The sequence below is a fragment of the Stegostoma tigrinum genome, chromosome 39 (genome assembly GCF_030684315.1).
Source record: "Stegostoma tigrinum isolate sSteTig4 chromosome 39, sSteTig4.hap1, whole genome shotgun sequence".
NCBI classification, from domain to species: Eukaryota; Metazoa; Chordata; class Chondrichthyes; order Orectolobiformes; family Stegostomatidae; genus Stegostoma; species Stegostoma tigrinum.
This window is the reverse complement of record NC_081392.1, coordinates 21979608-21998790: the sequence shown is the minus strand read 5'-3', so window position 1 is coordinate 21998790 and position 19183 is coordinate 21979608. Positions and strand designations below refer to the sequence as shown.

At 44.3% G+C, this 19183-nt stretch overlaps 1 long non-coding RNA gene across 1 annotated transcript in view; it reads right to left on the bottom strand.

Moving 5' to 3' along the window:
• The window catches only part of LOC125447833 (uncharacterized), a 43344-nt gene that overhangs the window by 8142 nt on the left and 16019 nt on the right, over positions 1 to 19183 (bottom strand). The window contains exons 5-6 of the long non-coding RNA XR_009443045.1: positions 15940 to 16420; positions 614 to 710 (exon numbers count right to left, since the gene is read on the bottom strand). This is a non-coding gene — a long non-coding RNA (uncharacterized LOC125447833). The remainder of the gene's footprint in view (positions 1 to 613; positions 711 to 15939; positions 16421 to 19183) is intronic.

Below are 19183 nucleotides of genomic sequence, written 5' to 3'. Positions count from 1 at the left end.
ACAATCCCATTAATGGCAGTTTGGAGAAAACAACAGGATCCACGAAACTGCACTGCATGGATCACGCTCAACACTAATGTTTGCAAGGTTGTTGACGGTCTCGCCGAGCTGGCATGTTTATGTTCCTGAGTGTCCGATGTAATGTTTGTGGCGATTGTTGTATGGTATTTTGTAAACCAGGTTCGTTCTGCATGTCGTGCAAACGGGGTCTTTAATCCTTCTAAGTGTTTGTCAGAGTGTGGCTGTAGGCTTGTCAGTCACCATGATTCCTAGTGGTCTTAGGAGGTTTGCTGTCAATTCTGGTATGTAACATCATGCAACCACTGCCATAAAACATTACATAAGCCAGACAGGAAGGAAACTAGCCATCAGAATACATGACCATCAGCGAGCAGCAAAACAGCACGACCGACTCTTCTTAACATCTGTACATTCAGACAATGATGGCCATCAAGGTAACTGGGACAAAATAAATTTAGTAGCCCAAGCCAAATATAGACACGCACGGGAATTCCTAGAGGCATGGTTCTCTACCCATACTTCAACCAACAAACATATCGAAACAAACATTTACAAACCCATACAGATCAAAACCAGAAATGATACTACTCACCGTAACAACCGGACAGTGTAAATTCCAAGCAGAGTAGAAGAACATCGCTTCATCGGAAGCACCACTGATAATACCACCTAGCATGGTCACAAAACAGCTGAAAAAACAAAAGCAAGCGAGGTCAGCAAGCAAGTCAGCAACCTTGTCCACAATCCAAGCTACAGATCGTTGCCAAAGCTTTAAACTAAAGTTTTCATTCACTCCCATAAGAAACCAAATCTTGTAGCTCACAAAACTCCTACTTCAAAGTAACATAGCAAAGAAGTCCAAATGAATGCTTTGATGAGGGGAGTTCTGGTCAGTCATGTAGATGAGGGTATCACCACATGCATGGAGAGTGCTTTCTACCAGCGCAGTACCAGACGAGGGTCAGACACACAGATAGAATGGGCAAACAGATTCACATTTCAGCTCACATCACCCAGCCTCGCAATCTGAAGCTGTGCTCGGCTATTCTTGTAATGAGCTTCAATACCAGCTCAGCAAGATCCCACAATTGTGCATTTGCAGATACAAACTATTTTGCGTTAGAATTTCATGATACAATTGGGAAAGCCCATTATACAAATAGTAACTTCCTTCTAGTTCCACAACCCTTTCTACCTCTGTACTTCCCTCGATCTCTAACATACTGCAGGATCCGCATCTTTTCCTAAATTTGCACAGTTCTCCCGTGTCTGCAAGTCTTCCTCTGTCTGTAACATGTCCAGGATCTAAAAACCTTCATCTCTCTGAAACGTCCCCAGAACGGCACTGGAGGCAAGGGGGGGTTACTACGATAGGAAGGGTGTTAAAGCACAGGAGAATTTTACATAAATATAGAGGGTTGCAATCACAGGAACGGGTTTCAGGGAGTACGAAAACATGCGATCAAGAGGAGGTAACACAAATAGGAAGGGTTGTCAGGAGTGGAGGAGATTACACAGACAGCAATAGACGTCTGATATAGATTGGACTGCCCAGGTTGGGAGGGTTGTGGAAGAAGGGTAACTGGAGGTGGTTTTACATGGTGTCAGGACCTTAGAACTATGAGGAGGTTACACAGAGATGAAGAGATGTCGAGGCTGCAGGAGTTCATGGAGATAGGGAGGTTAGGAGGGCTGGTGTAGTTTACAGAAATAAGGGTGTTTGTAGGATAGGGGCGGTTGACACAAAAAGGCAATGCTTTTTGGAATGGTGCGTTATACACAGATAAAGAGAGCTGCATAGAAGAGGATCTAACACAGAAATGGATGGTTGTAGTGACTGAAGAAATGTACAGACAAAGTAAGGCTTAGCTTCTACAAGTTAGAAAGATCAAAGGCTGTAATCCACAAGGGCTCACTGAAAGAGGAACAGCAAAATGGGCTGGACCCAGCTGTACAGATAAGGAGCATTTTTCAAACTGGACGAGTTCCTGAGGCAGGGAGGGTAATAGCCGTAGGTGAAAGTTTACATTGACAGAGGTGGAAGTACTGTTTACAGAGAGGGGGAAACTGTAAGGTACAATAATGGGGAACACAGAGGGAAAGTTGCAGAGTTACACAAACAGTGTTTGAGATGCTGGTTTACAAAGAATGTGAGGGCTGAAGGCAGGGGAAGAGCGAACAGAGAAATGAAGTGTGGTAGTGGCTGGAAAAATATACAGATTGTAGGGAGATTTGTTGAGTCTGGGGGAGGTTAGAAAGACAGTGGGCTGCAGAGTCTGTCAGGCCTGACAGATGGGGGCGGGGTGAGATAGGGGTTGGAGGACTTTACAGCGATAGAGGTTTGTCGGGGCTGGAGGAGTTTACAGGTGTAAGGAGGGCAACAGAGGCTGGTGTAAATCGCAGAGACAGGGTAGGATGATGATCTCCAGATCATCATACAGACAGGGATGGTTTGCAAGAGCAGAAAAAGGTAACACAGATAGGGAAGGTTTCAATGTTTTAAGAGGTGTGACTGTGTAGGATTAGTTCACAGAGAGGGGGGTGGCTGTTGGGATTGGAGGAGCACACGAAGGTGAGGACACTGGAAAATATGATGCTACAGAAATAGCGAGGATTCCAGCAGCAAATGCAAGTTGCAAAGATCAGGAAAGTTATCGGGCTGCAGGAGGAAGCAGATTAGGAGGACTGTACATACTGGAGGAGGTTTGAGAGATAGGGAGGATACTGCAGTCGGAGAAAGTTCCAATGAAAGGATGCTTTGTAAGTTACACACACAGTGAGGATAGTAGGGACCGGAGGTGTTTATGGAGACAGGCAGTATTACATAGAAACCTAGGTAAGAGGAGAAAGTGTAGGTTTTTCAGCTCCATGGGCCTGCTCCACTCTCCAATAAGATCACGACTGATCATTTCGCTGTTCCCTGTTCCCACTTTCTCCCCATACGGAGACTGTCATGACTGGAGCAATTTACAATGATAGGAAGCGTTGGAGTGACTGGGAGAAGTTAGGGATAAGGAGAGCTGTGGAGCCCTGTCAAGGTTAAAGAGACATGGAGAGTCATGCGGCCTGGAGAAGATTACAAGGATACACATTGATAGTGAGGGGTTCGGGGCATGAAAAAAGTTACCAATGTAGGGAGGCTTCTCGTGAATGGAAGAGACTGAATAGATGGTGATGGCTGAAGGGACTTTCTTCCACAGATAAGCAAAGTTGATGGAGCTGTTGACGGTTACAAGGATGGGGAGGGTTTAAGGAGTAAAAGCAAATACACAGGCATGGAGGGTCGTGTTGATAGGAGGAGATACAGCGATAGGGCCATTTCTTGGTTATCTGCCCTGCATTCATTAGTCACTTCAGTGTCTGGATGATCTGTAGGGGTTTACATAGACAGGGAAAGTTCTATCCCGTGGAAAAGGTTACACTGATAGAGACAATGTTGGAGATTGAAGAAACTGATAGAGCCAGTGATGGTTACGAACAGGGGAAGGATTAGAGAGTCCGGAGGGGATTACAGACAAAGGGAGGTTAGAGAGTGGGGAAGAGGTTACAGAGATGGTCAGTCTTGTAAGGATGGGGGGCATTGGATTGTGACCAATTGGCATTACTGACAGAGATGATCTGTGGAAGTTACAGTCCAAGAGACGTTTGTACAGACAATATGAGTTTACGAGACAGGAAAATGTTTCTCAGGGCCAGAGGAGGTAACACTGAAGGGGAGCACTATAACAAATGGAGAAGGTAACATTCACAGGGAGAACTTCAGTGGCAACAGGTAACAGTCATATGGCCCTTTGTTTGGGCAGGAGAAGGTTACATTGGCAAGTGGCACTTTGGAGACCAAGGGGCTTTACAGAGAGAGGGGTATGGGCAGGAACTAGGTAAGGTTAAGAGAGGAAGACAGTTGACAGGTTTGGAAGAAGATGCAATCATACAGAGCATTACAGAGTTTGGACGAGGTCAATAAGTTCACAAAGGTTATAGGAACAAGAGGAGGAGGAGGATACAGCTAAGTTGTGGTTTGGAATGAGATAAGGTTACATACATAGAATGCATTACAAGAACAAAAGAAGGTTCCAGGAATATGAAGGGTGATGGGGCTGCAGCCAATTCCAGAGATAGGGAGGGATTCATGTGCTGCGGGTTACAGAGTTCAGGGTGTTTTTTGCAATTGGCTGAAGTCAGTAATACAAAGGATTGTAGACACTGGATGAGGTGGCAGAGTTCGCACGGTTCTTCAGGCTGAAGGACGGTAGAGATAGAGAGAGCTGAAGGGACTGGAGTTGGATACAGCAATCAAGAGGATTTTACAGATACATGGATGGTTTTAGTGGCTTCAAAAGGTTAAAGAGTTAGGAAGGCTAACAATGGCTGGAGGAGGGAGAATGAGGGAGCATTGTAACGATAGGGGAGATTGCAGAGACTGAATGAGGTTGAGGACATGAGGAGGATTAAAGTGGCTTCAGAACGCAATGCTCAAGGAGGTTGCAGGGATTGAAGCAGTTTACACAGGCAGGAAGAGCTATCCGACTGGAGAAGTTGATGAAGATAGGGAGCTCTGTAGGAATGGTTGATTATCACAGATGTCATGTGGTGCTGTGTTACGGGAGGCAGGAGTGTTCTCGGGACTGGAGAAGGTTACAGTGATATCATGTGTTGCAGGGGCATGAGGATGATGTCCACATGGGGATGTGAGTCGGGGCTGGAGGATATTACAGAGACATGGTGGACTGTAAGTAGTGGACAAGATGACAAATGTCAACATTACTGTTGTGACTTGAGGAGAAGGAGGACAATACCAAGATTGGACATGCTATCAAGACTGGAGCAATTTGTAAAGATGGGACGGGTGGTCAGAATTGGCATCGATTTTAATTATACAGAGGGGTTTTAGGGAGGACGGGAGGTGACAGAGATACCAAATGTTTGAGGAGTTAAAAGGATTCAAGGCACTGACACAGATGAGTTGGAACAAAGGATCTGTAAACTTGCTGTATGACTGACTGTTGGAGAGGGAACGCGGAACGGAAACATGCCAGGCTTCAGTACCACCCTCTTGAGAGAGGCCCGCTTTTAACTCTGCTGCATTTATCCTCATTCAGTCAGCACAGGCCTGGATTGATAACTATGAACTTCCTGTGCTGTCCTCGGAAGGTTCAGTACAACAGAGCTGAAAGTAGGGTGATGAAGTTTGAGAAGATTTGCAGCTCAGGTTGTGGATGATGTTTTAGACTTGCTCGCTGAGACAGTGTGTTTGATTGCAGATGTTTCATCACCCTGCTGGGTAACGTTGTCAGTGTGCCTCCAGTGAAGGGCTGGTGTTCTGTCCCACTTGTTATTTATGTGTCTCGGTTTGCTGGGGTGGTTGGCATCACTTCCGCTTTTGTTTTTCAGTGGTTTGTATATTGTGTCCAGATCAATGTATTTGTTGATGGAGTTCTGGTTGGAATACCAGACCTCCAGGAATTCCCTAGCATGTCTCTATTTGCTTTGCACTGTTATGGATGTGTTGTCCCAGTCAAATTTGTGTCCTTCTTTGTCCGTGTGTACTGAAATCGGTGAGAACTGGTCACGTCTCTTGGTGGTTAGTTGGTATTTGTGCATCCTTGTTGTCAGTTTTCTTCCAGTTTGGCCTGCATAATGTTTCTCACTGTCCTTGCATGGTATTTTGTATTGGTTTTGGGTGTGGGGTCCCATGCATTCGTCAAAAGCAGTCGTAGGTGGTTGTTGGTTTGTAGATTAGCCTGATACCTCAGGGTCTGAATCGTCTTGTGGTCACCTCTGATAGGTTTCTGATTTGCTGTAGGGTGACTGGTGTGTCTGGCTGTATTGTACCTGATTGTTATGGTCTATCCTATGGGTACTAGCGGATTGTGCTTTTTGGGTATCCATTCCCTTTAAAAACTCTATCAGTGCTCCGCGCCTGCTCTGAGCAGTTCCAGGCTGCTGCAGTGTGTTGAGGTTCGTTTGAATAATGTCCTGATGCACCTCCATTACGGGTGTTGGTGGATAGTTGGTGGTGTGATAAGGCATCTGGTCCGTATGTGTGGCACACATTTTGTATACAATGGTCTGGAGTTCCCTGTTGCTCTTACGTTCCACCAAAGCTGAGGAAGGGTTATTGTCCTCTTCTTTTATGAATTTTATTCTGGTGAGGATGTTTATCTGTCATTGGGTTTCTTCTAGTCTTGTGCATGTGATAACATCAAGGTGTCCTCTACGCAGCAGACCCAGAGTTTGGGTTGGATAGTGGGGAGTGTTTTCCATTCTAATCTTTGCATTAACGCTTCTGCGAACACTCCTGATAATCGGGGATCCCATTGGTTTTCCGTTGATTTGTTTGAATATATGGATTGTGAGGCACATATCCAGCATTTTTAGGGTGCTGTCCTTGTTGATTCTGTTGGTGTCATGGAACGTCTGCCATCCTGCTTCATCCAGCAGTGTGGCCATTGTCTCTTTGGCTCGTTCGGTGTTTGTGGATGTAAACCGTGCTGTTATATCAAAGAATATCATCATCTCATCCTCTTCTATTCTGGTGTCCTTGATGATGTGGAAGAATTCTTGGGAGGAATGGATGGGTCGGGTAGTGTTGTCCATGAAGTATTTCAGCTTTCGTTATCATTCTTTGGCTGGCCTATATGTTGACCTACCCAGTACTGGCTGGGTGAGCAAGTGTACAATATCAGCAGGGTGGGGATTGAGTTCGGGGTCTTTCTGCACTGTGCACCCCCTTCAGTACTGTAGGTACGTCATAACTCATGAGTTGATGTTTTAAGCCTTCTGCTCTGTCCACTGTGATATCTTACCTGACTGCAGGATCGAACGAATGCTCCAGGTCTCCCTGTCTGTTGTCTCTCGAGCTGACCAGACAACTTCAATGTGGTGATGAATGAGAGTTGAGTCGGGAATTCTGCTGAGTTAGCAACTTTGAGTAACTGTCAAAGACAGAAACGTAACCAAACTCAGAAATTCGACTGACACAGTGAGGATTACAGATGTGGAATGGGACCGAGGACCGCAGAGACCTAGACAATCCCAATCTCCATCCTTGGCCTCTGCTACCACGTCTCTCGGGAATGGAGAATTCTGTTGACTCAGGATCTCATAGTAGCTAGAAAAACTGCACACAAAGGCAACAATTAGATGATCACAGTGACAGTCACCGCATGAAGAGATACTGAGTGATATCACGAGGAAGAAGTCAGGATCACCCAATAGTCAGGAAGAAGGGGTTTTGATTTATGCTGCACTGGTACCAATGCTCAGGGATACACGAGCTACGAGTGGGACAGACAATGGCCGCGTGTTACTCTCACTAGGCTACAAATACATAAATTATTGACAATGTCAGAAATACCCATCTGACCCCCCTAATATCCTTCAGGGAAGGACATGTGCTGTGCTCACCTGCTCTGACCAACATAGTGCTCAGGGTCTGAAGTCACATGTCTGACACTTAACTCCCTGAGAAATGGCCCAGCAAGGCCCTCAGCTCAAAGGCAGCTTGGGTGGTAAATAAATGCTGGCCGGCTTGAGACACCCACATCTCACAACTGAATAAATAATCACGGGAACCGTGCTGGGGTCAGTGTCCTGGCTAATCACATCAGGAGGTTTGTGGACAGGGCTTTCTCTGCACCCTCTCTGTCAGTTTAAAGGGTTCAGGTGAAATAAGCTTTCCAAATCCAAACAGAAAAGGTGAAGCATTGGAACAGCATGGTGATGAGGCTGAAGACAAGCAGGAAGCGATAGAGTTTCACTAAAACTGTACATCTGTGAATAGGTGTGTGGCAGGAAATTGCGGTAATAAGTAAATTTTAGCACTTTTTTTGAAAGGACAAACACCTGCTATGAGATAGATGGACTTGTATCACAGACATAAGTGAGATTTAGTCACCAGGGAGACGTAGTTGCAGGGTGAACAGAAGGTGGAATGTAAATATTCAATAACACACAACCTGACGGAAATTCAGGCAGAATGGGAAAGCAGGATGGGTAACCCTGACAGTAATGGATAACAAAAGAAGTGCAGAGAAAGCGTTTGGCATCAGATTATGGAATACAATCAGCATTTCATTGCTCATCGCAACATGAAACATGAATTCATTGGAATTTGGAACAAAGGCATAATTTTGGGAGACTTCAATCTTCATACACTCTGAGACCATCACACTGGCAATAGTGACATTCAAAGAGAATTGGGAGTCTGAAATTTTAAGTGGTTCTTTGAATAACACGTTGTGCAACTGGCTCGGGACGTAACTGTCTCAGATCGACCGTTGTGTAATGAAGCTGAATGAATGAGTCATGCCGCACAAAGAGATCCTCTGGGAAATTGTGTAAAGTAGAATTCAAAAGGAATTATGAAGTTTTCAGGAGACCACACAAATTACAAACAACAATCAGAAACAGAAACAGAAACAAGGCGAATTACGGGAGTTTCAGAGGGGAGCTGACCAAAGTAAACAGGGTAAACAGACTGACATATATGGCTATTAATGAACAGTGGAAAACATTCAACAAAAAGATGTTCCATTGGAACAGACAAAACCTCAGCAAGAAATGCCCATTCTCTCTCACTAAGAGCATAAAGTATCAGATTCAATGCAGAAATGCTGAGAAGACAACCCAAAAAAAGTAACAATTCTGAAGAGAAGGAATGTGTTTCAGTAAATGACAACCGGTTAGCAATGTATGGAAGTAGGTGTTAAAGGGATTGCAGGCAGTCTCCTTACAAGTGGAGTGGAGTTGCAAGAGGAAACATTTTCAGGGCTCAATGAGATGAAGGTGCTGGAGTTGGTCAAATGATTACAGACAGTGGCAAGGGCCTGAATGATGTTACAAAGTCAGAATGAATTACTGCAGTGTTTTCAATTCTCAACACCTGCCTGCACATCACCTCCAAGTCCATGTGGTCCAAATTTGTTTATTTGCTTTTTCATTGGGGACCTGTTGAAATACATCTGAAAAGTCAAATAAAGATTCCTCCTACCATCATTTTTTTGGGAATAGATATAATAATTCTAAGTTTGAATGTCATTATGGAAGATGACAATTTAATGTGGAGGTTAAATGTCTAAATTTGAGGAATGCAGCTTATCATTAGATTACCTCTACCACTAGGCATTATTGCTTTCATCAGACAGGACCTGGCACATACAGATGGAGTGGGGGGGCGGCTGCTTGCAGTTGAGTCTCTATAATGGTCCCACTTTCCGAATAAAGTGATATAATTAGAATGCAGGATAAAATAACATGGTGTAGAGCTGGATGAACACAGCAGGCCAGGCAGCATCAGAGGATCAGGAAAGCTGACATTTTGGCTCTGGACCCTTCTTCAGAAATGGAGGATAGGAAGGGTGCTCTGAAATAAATTTCAGGTGGGGGGGAAGCAGTGGTGCGAGGTGGCTAAAAGAGCAGATTGGAGGAGAAAAGATGGACAGGTCAAGGAGGTGTGGATATGAATCCAGTCAAAGTGAGTGCAGGCAGGGAGTTAGGATGGGGGTCATTCAGTTGAGGGAAGACAGACAGGTCAAGGAGGCGTGTATGAGGCTGGTAGGGAGGAGGTGGGGGTGGGGTTTAGTCAGTGAGGTAGGAGGAGTGGATAGACAGACAAAAGAGAGGGGTCAAGGAGGCGGGGACGAGTTTGCTGTTTTGGGACGAAGTGGGGGGTGGGGAGATTTGAAGCTTGCAAAGTCCACACTGAGACCATTGGGCTGCAGGGTTCCCAAGCAAAATATGACGTGCTGTTCCTGCCACCTTCAGGTGGCACAGCTGTGGCACAGGATGGTGTGGATCTCCAACATGTTAAGACTAATAAGGAGCAAGAATTAAATGCTTTTCAGGAATACTGGTGGATTAATGACCAGTTTCCAATGACATTTATCCCAGGTTACTAGTGGCAAGGAAGGAGATTGTGGCGGCCTGGCAGATATATTTAATACCTTGGTGGCCACAGGTGTAGTGCTGAATGACTGGAGGATAGTTAATGTGTTTCCTTTGTTCAAAATGGGGATCAAAGTTAGGCCAGGTAATTGCAGAAGAGATAGCCTGACATCAGCAGGAGTGAAATAGTTGGAAGAAATTCTTAGGGAAAGATGAATCAACACTTGCAAAAGGAAGGAATTGATCGGGGTGGTCAACACGGGTTTGGTAAAGAGAGGTCCTGTCTGATGAACTCAGTTGAGTTCTTTGAAATTGTATCTAAAAATATTGATGAGGTCAGTGCAAATGATATGGTTTGCATGAACCTCAATGGAGCCTTTGACAACGTCGCATGTGGGAGGCTGGTTCAAAAGGCAAGAACCCATGAGATTTAAGGCAAGTCGGCAACCTAGATCCTAAAGTGGTGGAGAGTAATTTTTGTGATGGAAAGCCTTTGACCATCAGCAGGCCACAGCATTCGGTGCAAGGTCCATTGCTGTTTATTCTGTACATTAATGACTTGGTTGTGAGAGCAGAAGGTATCAGCAGTAGGTTTGTAGATGATGCGAAAGTTGGATGTGCTGTCCAGAGTGAGGTGGATGGTCTCAAATGACAGTCTGATAAACTGAGCAGCGCAATGGCAGATGGAACTTATTTCTAATAAGTTTGAAGTAATACACTGTGGGAGTTATGGCAAGTGAAGGACATACATAATGAACAGTAGGTACAGGCAGAGTATTGAGAAACAAAGGGACCTTGATACACAAGTCCATAGATCCCTGAAGGTGTCAGCACAGAGAGACAGGGTGGTGAAGACACATGAACTGGGGCCACGTCCTCGCAAGATGAATTGTTAGAGATATCCGAAAAGATGTATCCAGCCTAGCAGGAGTGTTGGACCCTAATCAGCAGAGGCTGGCACAGAACTTCGAGACAGCAATTTAAATAGACAAGGCAGGCAAGAGCATCGTAGGAAATGAAGTAAAAGTGATTAATTAAACTGTATTTATTTCCATGCAATGGGCTTGACAGGAAAGGCAGATAAACTCAAGGCATGGATGAGGACATGGGGCTGGGGCAGCAAACGTATTACAGAAAAAAACAGCTGAGGGAAAGAAAGGCCGAGCAGGGGTTCCAGGGTACAGACACCACAGGAAGGTTAGAAGGGGAGGCAAGGTAGGAGGGGAAGAGGTATTTTTGAATTGGAGAAACATGACGGCAGCGTTTAGGGAGAATATTCCTGGGGTTTGCCCAGCAAAACTATTTTTGTGGAACCGAGAAATAAGAGTGGGCGATCGCTTTGGTATAATTAGACTACAGGCCCCAAACAATCGGTGAGGAATTGAGGAGCAAATATGTTGAGGGATCTCAGCTATCTGTCAGAATAATAGGGATGTAATGGTAGGGGATTATAATTTTCCGAACGACAACTGATACTGTACAGTGTTAAGCACTTTCATGGGAGGAATTTGTTTAGTGTGTTTAAAAAAAACTCCTTCAAACAATATCAGAGATAATGGGAACTGCAGATGCTGGAGATTCCAAGATAATAAAATGTGAGGCTGGATGAACACAGCAGGCCAAGCAGCATCTCAGGTTGTGCTCCTGAGATGCTGCTTGGCCTGCTGTGTTCATCCAGCCTCACATTTTATTATCCTTCAAACAATACATAGGTAGCCCAACTGAAGAAGGGGCAAAACCTGATCTCCACGTGAGAAACAAGGTCAGGCAAGGGACTGATATGGTATTGGGGCAGCACTTTGGCAAACAGATCACAATTTAATTAGTTTTAAAATAGCGATGGAAAAAGTTTGGCCTGGCCCACAAAATAAAGTTATAAACATCCAGACAAGACAGCACAGGCCTGCTATGATAACTGTGAACTTTCTCTGCTGTCTTTGGAAGGCATAGTGCAAAGATGCTTAAAGTAGGCCTCCCACGACAGTAGTGAAAAAGTTTGGCTCAGGAATTAGGGAAAGAAGTCTGCCATTCTCACTTGGTCAGGTCTACATGTGACGTCAGACCCACAGAAATGTAGTGGACTCTCAACTGCCTTCTGGCTTGCTGTGCCATTTCATTTAGTACAAAGCAGTTTAGGCTGGGTAATAAGTGCTCTCCAGGCAGAGACACTCACAGCTCACAAGTGAATAAATAATAACTGGAACCATTGTCCTGGCCAATCATGACGGGATGTTTATGGACAGGCCTGTAAAGTGACAGAGAGGATGCTGGGATTAGGTTCAGGTGAAAGGAAATTTCCAGGCCAAAGCAAAAGCTGAAGCATTACAGCAGCACGGTGGTGTTGCTGAAGACAAGCAGAAAGGGACAGGAAGCAACAGAGTTTCACTAAAACAATGCATTTGTGTACCGGTATGTGTCAGGGAATTTTGGTAAAATGTACCTTATAATGTTCCTTTTTGGCAAGGACAAAGTAGATGCAATAAGAAAGTGTCATTTGAAGAGGAGCTTGGAGATTATTTGTGTCAGTATTTCTTTGAATAACACGTTGTGCAATAGGCTAGGGACGTAACTATCCCAGGTCGACTGTTGTATAACGAAGTAAGTAAATGAGTAATGTCACACCGAGAGATCCTCAGGGAAATTATGAAAAAGTGGAATTCAAGGGAATTATGAAGTTTTGAAGTGATCACACAAATTACAAACAACAATCAGAAACAGATACAAGGCCAATTACAAGAGATCAAGGGGGGAACTGGCCAAGTTAAACAGTGTAAAGAGACTGAAATATATGGCCACAAATGAACAGTGAAAAACATTTGAAGGAACAGTGTAAAATATTCAACAAAAGGATATTTCATTGAAACAGACAAAACCTCAGCAAGAAATTCCTGTGTGCATGTCACTCAGGGCATAAATGATCAGGTGCAATTAATAAAGGCTTAGAAGACAACCAGAAAATACCCAAAAATTCTGAGAAAGGGTGTGTTTCAAAAAATGACAGTGGACTACCAAAGTATAGAACTAGGTGCTAAACAGATTGCAAGGGGTCTCCTCGCAGCAGAAATGTAGTAGGAAGTGGAATCATTGTTGGGGTTCCAAGAGATGACAGGAACAAGGAGTGCTGAAGGCTGTGAGAGTATTGCAGTGAGTGGCAAGGGCCTGAACAATGTCACAAACCCAGTACCAATTGCTGCAGTGTTTGCAGAGGGTGTGGAGGGGAATATACCCTTTTATTTCTTCATTCCTGGGACTCAGCTATCACTGGTTGGACCAGTATTCAGTGCCTATTGCACTTTTGAGTTAAGAGTCAGCCATTTTGCTGTGGGTCTGCAGTCACATGTCGGCCAGGCCTGTTCAGATGCTGTTCCCTAAAGGGCATTTGTGATTGGGTTGAGATTATTTTTCTTTAAAAATAATGATCAACAACAGACATACCATTCGTGATTATTTTTATTGAATTCTAATTCCACGATCTGCCACGGTGGGATTTGAACCCAGGTCCCCAGAGCATTATCTATGTCTCTGGATGAACAGGCCAGTGATATTATCACTAGACTGTGGCCGACCCCATTATGGAGTTGGTTGAAGTGATATGGAGTGTTATAGAACATGGAGACCATTACAACTGCAAAGCATGTTGTGTGATCCAAAACAGGCTTCAGAGATGGAAAGTGAGAAAGGGGTGTGAGGTGTACAGGGACCAACAGGGCACGAGGTGATTAAACAGGTTCGATATTGTGAGGATGTGTCAGAACAGGAGGATGTTAGGGCTTCTGTCGTTTGCAGACATAAGGAATGCTGTAGGGACTGGACGAAGACACAGTAATAAGGGAGCGTTTTGTTGTTTTGAGGAAGAGGTGCCAACTCAAATGCAGGAGGGAACATTCACAAAGGATACAAAGGCCACACACACGAAGGATCACAATGAAGATCATCTCCACATTTATCAGCTGTGTGAGATATTACTACTTAAAACTCCACAGGATAAAAACCTGCTCTCCACACAACATTGACTATTTACAACTCATTTGATGAAAATTAGACGATAAATAACTGGCCATTTGAAGTCCGCAGGATAAATAAAAACCTCCCTCAGATCATTGACAATTTGTAATTCACAACATATGAACCAGCAGTCCACACAGAATTACCTATACGCAGTAGTGGAAGGATGGGAGGGCCTTAAAGAGGGGGAAAAAAAACAGAGGTTAACCAGGACATTACATGAATGAGAGTGTATTAGCTATAGGAACAGGGTGGACAGGCTTGGATTGTTTCTGCTTGAGGGTCAGTGGCTGAGGGGGCAACTTGCCGAAATATATAAACCCGAGAGGCACAGATAGGGTGAATAATCAGAGTCTCTTCCCTCAGGTGAAAATGTCAAATACAACGGGTCAGAAGTTTAAGCTGAGAGGGGAAAATTTAAAGCCGGCATGAGAGTTTTTGACAGAGATTAGTAAGTGCCTGGAACATACTGCCAAGGGAGGTGGTCGAAGCATAGACGAGAGCAATGTCTAAGACGCATTTGGGCAGATACATAACAAGCAGGGGAGAGAGGGATATGGACCACATGTGGTCAGAGAGCATTAGTTTGGAATAGCATCATGGTCATCTCAGATGGTAGGCTGAAGGACCAGTTCCGATTCGGTACCATTTTATGCCTTATGCACTCACAGTCAAAATTGAAGCGCTAAGATTAAACAAAGAACTGCAAAATCTGAAGATCTGCAACAGAACAGAAATTGGTGCGGAAAGTACGTAGGTTGACAGCATAGAGAATTGAGTTCTTCAGAAATGAAAGAGACACACAGATGCACACAAGCGCAGACATGTCTAAACATTTAAAAAAGCAAATAATAAACTCAGTTCCCCACAGAGAAATTAAAACCAGCTCTGCACACACAACTGACCAGAGACCACAAGGTCAATTGCAGCTTTCAGACAGAAATGACCAGAGTCCACAGAATAAAACAAGCTATAAACACAGAACTGACCATTTACAGTCTGTAGGATTAACCAACACCATACATAAAACAACCGGCTCACAGTCCGCAAGATAAATAAAAGCTTCACAGACAGTATTGACCATTCTCAGGCCACCGGTTGAGAACCAGCTTAACTGATCCACCGAGCCATTCAAATTCCAGGGCTTAAATCAAAACACTAGACACAATTTGCCAAACACAATTTGCAGGTTTAAACCCACTTCCCACTGCTGCAGTGTTAGGGGAAAACAAACAAAGAAGGGGAAAAAAACAAGAAGAAAAGAAGAAAGCAGCGCTTTTATAATCCCCTGAGTTCTGGGGAATGACTGAGAGCTGGCTGGCTATAGGCAATGTACTGAGCAGGAGTAAATAAAGGGTGACTTGGTGATGGCATACTGGCGTCGGTGCAGTTATTTCACATGAATACACACAAAAGCAGTTTACAACACAGGATTGACCAGGTTGGAAACAACTCCCCTCACAGGACTGACCATACGCAGTCTGCACACACACAAGAGCGAACAATCACAGTCTGCAGGACGTTAACAGAGAACTTGTTACACTCAGAAAATGACTGCTCACTCTCCAAATACTTCTTTTTAAAAGCAAAATCACTCCACACTTGAACAACTGCTAGCATGAAAACAATCGCATCTGAACATGCAGAAACTCGGCCACTCACAATCCACAAGAAAATAAAGCACAGTTCCATACCCAGAACTGCCCATTCATCATTCACAGGACAAAATAAATGTTCCCAAACACAGAAATGAGATTTTGCAATGAAAAAGAATTTTAAAAGCAACACAATCCCACAGAATGCATGCTGCCCATCTACTATGCACTGGTCAATAATGTCAAGGAATACTCTCCATTTGCCTGGATGAATGTCGCTCCAACAATACTCAGTAAGCTTGACACCATCCAGCTCAAAGCAGCCTCATGTGTGGAATGATATTTACTCACTGCATTTGAAACACATCGTAACAGCAGTGTCCACAATCTACAAGGATCATCAACAGCAGCATTTCACAAGATCATAAACAACCTGGAAGGAAAACAACAGCAGGTGTATGACGCCAGCAGCATTTCCAAGGTCTTCTCCGAGCCACGCAAGCTCCTTTCTACCAGCGCTGTGGCTGTCCGTGCTCCCAACGGATTGCAGTGTGTCAAGTGAGGCAGCTCACAAATAAAAACAGAATTGCTGGAAAAGCTCAACATGTGTGAAGAGAAACCAAAGTTCACATTGCTCAGAACCACCACCACCTTTGCTTGGCAACTCGAGATGGGAAGTAAATGATCGCCTAGCCACTGATGGCCACATCACATGCATTTAAATATGACGAAACTCAGACAATGTCCTTCTTCATCCTTGTTGCATTCTCTGTGCAGCTCACAATCTCATCTATGGTTATGCCATCAACAAACACGGAAACATTAGATTTGATCTGTACGTCTCAGTCATCGACAAGAGATTGTGAAGAGCTGGAGTCCAAACATGAATCCTTCCTCAATTTCACAAGGTACAGCTGCAGACTCAAATCAACAATTTATTAGCATGTGTTTTTCTGTCAAAGGATTCTCAAAGCATGCCAGCACATCACCTCCAAGTCCATGTGATCCAAATGTGTTTATTAGCTTCTTCAGTGGGACCCGGTGAAATTGCATCTGAAAATCAAATAAAGTTTCCTCCGACCTCCAATTTTTAAATATTTAATAAGATAATAATAAGTTTGAATGTCATTATGGGAAGTGATAAGGATAGTGAAGAAGCGTCTAAGTTTGAGGAAAGCCACTTATCATTACATCACTTCTATTACTCGCCATATCACTCTCATTAGACAGGACCAAGCACACATCGGCTGGGGGAGGAACTGCTTGCAGTTGATTCTATTTTGGAAAGTGAGACGATTATAAAGTGATACAATAAGAATCCAGGGCCACTGTGTTCCATGGAGAGTGAATGACAAAGGGAGCATTCCAGTGAATACTGACGAAGCAATTTGAGTTTGATGAAGAAAATACAGCACAAACAAAAAGGGAAGAAAACAAAGTGTGAGGCTGGAGGAACACAGCAGGCCAAGCTTCTCAGGAGCACACAAGCTCTTCCTCTCACCGATCCCCTCCTGCCACCTCAAGCCACACCTCCATTTCCTACCTACTAACCTCATCCCGCCTCCTTGACCTGTCCGTCCTCCCTGGACTGACCTATCCCCTCCCTACCCCCCCACCTACACTCTGCTCTCCACCTATCTTCTTTTCTATCCATCTTCGGTCCGCCTCCCCCTCTCTCCCTATTTGAGAACCTACTCCCCAGCCCCCTCTCTGATGAAGGGTCTCAGCCCGAAACGTCAGCTTTTGTGATCCTGAGATGCTGCTTGGCCTGTTGTGTTCATCCAGCCCCACACTTTGTTATCTTGGATACTCCAGCATCTGCAGTTCCCATTATCTCTGATCACAATGAAAAAGGGTAAAGCCCTTCGAAATTATACAGTTTGCAAAATGTGGTCCTTAAAATTGCAGAGCAAACAATGGCCATGAAATATCTTTGGCAGGTACTGTTAAGGAAAAAAGCCACAAGGTATTTTTTACGTAGAGTCAGAGTTAGAGAATTACCAAGGAGAGTGCAGCCTGTCAGAAACCAAAGGGGCAAATTGTCACAGAGCCAGAGGAAGTAGGTGAGGTCTTAAATGAACACTTCTCATCTCACAAAGGAGAAACATATTGCAGCCGTGGATTTCAGTTAGGACGGTGAGGGTCTAGAACATGCTCAGACGAAAGTTGGGGGTGTTGTCCATAGTGAGGTGAATGGTCTCTGACTACAGTCTGATATTGATCAACTGATAAACTGAGCACAGTAATGGTAGATGGACATTACTTCTAACGAGCGTGAGGTAATACACTGTGGGAGGTATGCTCAGTGACGGACATTCATAATGGGCAGTAGGTACACACAGAATACTGAAAAACAAAAAAGGACCTTGGCACAAAAGTCCATAGATCACTGAAGGTGTCAGCACAGATAGACGGGGGAGGGGGTGAAAGCACCTGAACTTGGGGGGGGGGGGGGGGGGGGGGGAATACACATGTCCTGGCAAGGTGAATTGTTTGAGGCATTGAAAGGATTTAAACCAGTCTCGCAGGGCTGTGGGACCGTAAACAGCAGTGAGGGAAAAAAAAAGAGGCTGGCAAAGAAGTTCAAGACAACAATTTAAATAGACAAGGCAGGCAAGAGCAGGGCAGGATATGAGGGAAAATTGATGAATTAAACTGCATTGTTATCAATGCAATGGACCTGACAGGTAAGGCAGATCAACTAAGGGCATGGATGGGGGCATGGGACTGGGATATCAAACATATTAGAGAAACACAGCTGAGGGAAAGAAAGGACAAGCAGCTCAATGCTACAGGGGGCAGACGCGACAGCAAGGATAGAAGAGGAGGCAAGATAGGAGGAAAGAGGTATTTTTAAATCGGGAAAACATGATGACTGTGTTTACAGAGAATATTCCTGGGGTTTGCCAAGTGAAGCTAAATTGGCAGAACAGAAAAATTAGAACGGGTGATCGCTTTGATGCAATTGTCCTACAGGCCCCCAACAGTCAGTGAGAAATTGAACAGCAAATATGCTGAGAGATCTTAGGTAACAGTGAGAAGAATAAGGGTGTAATGGTCGGGGATTCTAAATTTTCCAAACCTAGACTGGTACTGCCAAAGTGTGAAGCGCTTCGATGGGAGGAATTTGTAAAGTATGTTCAAGAAAACTCTCTCAAACAATATGTAGATGGCCCGATTGGAGAAGGGACAAAACCTGACGTCCACGTGCGAAACAAGGTCAGGCAAGGGACTGAGGTGTTATTAGGGCAACATTTTGACACCTGACCACAATTTTATCAGTTTGAAAATAGCTATGGAAAACGATTGGTCTGGTCCATAAGCTAAAGTTATAAACTGGGGTTAGACCAATCTTGATGGTATTTGACAGGAATTTTCAAAAGATAATTGGGGAAGCTATTTACAGATAAAGGGGCATCTGGCAAGTTGGAAGCTTTTAGAAGTGAGATAAAACGAGAGATCAGGGCCAGCATGTTCTTGTTAGTGTGATGGACATTGCTGACAGAAATAGGAAATACTGGATGTCTGGCGATAGAGACACTCTGGTCAAGAAAGAGGGGACGTAACTGGATCAATGCATCCCTTGAGGAGCATGTGAGTCTAGGAATACACTTTATGATGGAAATCCAGAGGGCAAAAATGGGACGTGAGATAACAATGTTGTGCCGACCTGTTAT